Below are 3,300 nucleotides of genomic sequence, written 5' to 3'. Positions count from 1 at the left end.
CTTGCTCTTGCTTCCCATTGGCCAGACCCTACTGGAAGCAAAAGGGAAGGGACCTTGCTGATGTCATCGGCTTCCATGGAATATGATTCTCTCTCTCGTATCTCCGCTCCACTCTGCCCTTTAGGGCTTATAAGTAGATAAATCTGCAGAGAAGAAAGGGAAACTTTCAAGGTATCACTCACTCTGCCCCATCGCATGTCTTTTTTTTCTTTCTCCTGTAGATCTCAGCTCAAATGTCACCTCCTCCAGTAAGCCTTCCCTATGTTCCTACCCTTCTCTGTGCTCCCATAACCCTTAGACTGACGCTGCCACAGTTGTGCTGGCACTGTCTGTTGAAATGACTTGTTTTCCACTCTCCCTATACTGGGCACGCCTCAAGGGCAAGGCATGTGTTTTAATTTCTCTCTGTGGCTGCAGCTGTGCCTAACACAGGGTCAGGACAGTAGAATATTCACTCCTGTTCACCAAGCGGATAAATGGATGCATAGTCCCCTCCAGTTCTGCTCCACTTCTGGACCCCTGCCCCTCGGGGGAGAAATGCTTTCTGAGAGCCCATGTGGAATAACTCAAGATCACCAATGGCAGGTGGGGCTGGGGGTGGGACACCCACCCTTGAATCCAGCTGTACCTTAGCACAGCCTCTCCTGCTTGTGATGCCAAGGCCCTGTCAGAGGCATGACAAACAGCTTGGCTGATGGCTTATAATGTCAGAGATGATGGAAACAGGGAGGCAACGGCTGAAAGAATGGGTTGGGGACGCTTGTCATAACTTTATTTGTGGGAGGTGAGTTCCTGTCGGCTGGGTGATGGATGGTGCCAGGGCAGGCACAATACAGACCCTTCCACTGCATCTCCCCCTTCTCTCTAGACCAAATGGCTTTGGGGATGAAAAATGACTTTCTTGGGAGAACCGGGGGGAGGGGAACTTCACAGGAAGGGGGCCGTGCGGTCGGCACCTTGGAATGACTTTTGCTTTTCTTGCTAAAAGTTCCGTTTTGCCTAGTCCAGCCTGATAGTGTCTTTCCTTCCTCCCTTTCTTTGTTCCAAGGAGATCATTGAATAATCCCAGACATATTATCTGCCTTAGTCCTCAAAACTGCCTAAAAAGGAATGCAGACTATACAGATGAGGAAGCTGAGGCTTAAAGGAAGAAAGTGGTATACCTAAAGTCCTCTGTGAAGGAAGTGGCAGACCTGGGATTCAAACTTGAGTCTAGTTACTCCAAAGCCTGGCTCTCTCCATGAGGATGTAGTGAAGACCACGTAAGTAGCATGTGCCAAACTCCTTGGAAGCACAGTAAAGAGAGTAATTAATCTGATGGGGAAAAAATCAGGGAAGACTGCCCAGCAGAAATATTTGAGTTGATTCTTGAAGGGTGAATAAAATGTTAACTGATAGAGAAAGAGGACATTGGGGGTTGGGAAGAGAAAAGAGAAGAATAGCGTACATTTTTGTTTGTTTACTCAAAAGCTGTCATTGCCTTCTTTCTCCTTTCTAATAGAAACTCAATTTGGGGGATAATCCATCCTCCTACAAATGAACGTGAACAAAAATTAAGCCATTCATGAACTTTCTATTTGCCCTGTGGCTGATTGGTTTGGAAACAGGAATAGGAACAATTCCGGCCAATAAAGTAAAAGAAATATTTTCTCAAGTACTTCTGGGAAAGGTTTTCTTGCTGCAAAAAAAAAAAATCCCTCTTCTTTTGCAGGATGTGGTCGTGTTTTGTACGTGATATCTGGAGATGTAGCAGCTATTTTGTGACCAGGAAGGTGAACAAACACATTAATGATGACATCATGGGAAGTTGGAAGGGACTTCATTGAGCTGCTGAATTAATGACTCCTGCAGCCATTAAACCTTGAAACTTAATCTTTGAGTTGATACATTTTTCTCATTGTTAATCAACTAAGTTGGTGGTTCCATTTTTGCAGCCCAAAGCATTCTGACTGATACAAGAGGATAAAAGGATGCCAAGCCAAGTGGTTGTCTTCATTGCTCAGGCCTGGGAGGGCTTAAGGTGCTGGCTTTGCAGTCAGACAGAGCCGATTCAAGTCCCAGCTAACTGCTTCCTAACTGCGACCTTGGACAAGTTGTAATGTTAATGTCTCAGTTAATGCCTGTGAGAGTCAGTTCCTGGGGAGGAGAAAACTCATACCATAGGACTTTGACAATAACATAAAGTAATACACGGAAAGGGCTGCTTTGGACTGTGCAGGGTGTATAGTAAGTACTCACTATTTCATACCAGTTCTGGTTGTTGCTATGGTCATCACTGATTTTTTTTTTTTGCCTCTGTGGAAGCCTCTACACTCACCCCAAACTTACCCTATGACTGGACTCATCTGATCTCTAATTACCAAATCCAGTTCCCATAATGCCGGTGGTTATGTAGATTTCAAGGTCCTGGAATTGCATTCCTGAATCTGGAGGAGGAGAAGGAAAGGGACAAGGGTGCCCTTCTTACTCCACTCACTCTCCCTGGGCAGCCCTGTTCACTTCCGCAGCTCAGCCTCAACAACCCCAGTGTACTTACTATGTCCAAACCCCTAGGTCTGTTCTGAGGACAGACCTAGGACCCCTAGGACCCCATCTGAGCTTCAGGCTTTGAAGCATGGTGGAGACATATTGATCACTGTAACAGTGGGCATCAGGATTCTTCCTGAAAACAACTGTTTGGGTTGGGGGAATACTTTGATAAGCTTCCTTGGAGACAGGTGAGGCCCATTTGGGCATGGATGTGAGCAGGTGCTAAGATGCCAAGTGTGGTGGCTAAAAGGTGATGATATGGTTGTGGTAAACTGCTGGCCAAGAACCAAAGGGCGGAATTTGTAATCTGGGCTAGGAAAAGGTTGGAGGAAAAAAATAAGAAGACTTGGGAGTGGGGAGAGGGGGAGGGTGAAAGAGAATACAGCAAGCTATGAGACTAGATTCTGTATTACAGAGAGAGCCCCTCCCTCTAATGGCATGGGGATGCCCCCAACAGCTTGAAAATAGGAGATTTCCTATCTGAAGAGGAGTAGTCTGTAATGGTTAACAGGGCCCATGCAGTGTTTACACCACTTTATCTGAAATCTGGCTATACCTGGCTATGTGACCCTGGGTAAGTTACCTGACTCCTTTGAGCTTTGGTTCCATCAACTGTAAAATGGAAATAGAGTCCTTGTTAGGATTAAATAAATGTTAAGCACAGTGCTGGCATGTGCTGGGCCTTGAAATAATGCCACCAGAAAACTGAAGTCAGAGTTATCTAAGGATTTAACCCAAGGTCACAGAGTCAAGCAATAGGGTGGAAAGAAA

At 45.8% G+C, this 3,300-nt stretch overlaps 1 long non-coding RNA gene across 1 annotated transcript; it reads left to right on the top strand.

Moving 5' to 3' along the window:
* The first annotated feature begins 1,011 nt into the window (after window positions 1-1,011).
* On the top strand, window positions 1,012-1,872 carry LOC147360275 (uncharacterized). The gene is made up of 2 exons (XR_015138643.1): window positions 1,012-1,262; window positions 1,712-1,872. It is a non-coding gene; the product is annotated as an uncharacterized LOC147360275 (long non-coding RNA).
* The last annotated feature ends 1,428 nt before the right edge of the window (window positions 1,873-3,300 follow it).

Source organism: Bos grunniens, chromosome 13, assembly GCF_055505025.1.
Source record: "Bos grunniens cultivar Pamir isolate PY7600 chromosome 13, Bosgru_T2T1.0, whole genome shotgun sequence".
Lineage (NCBI taxonomy): Eukaryota > Metazoa > Chordata > Mammalia > Artiodactyla > Bovidae > Bos > Bos grunniens.
This window is presented reverse-complemented; position numbering and strand designations above follow the sequence as displayed.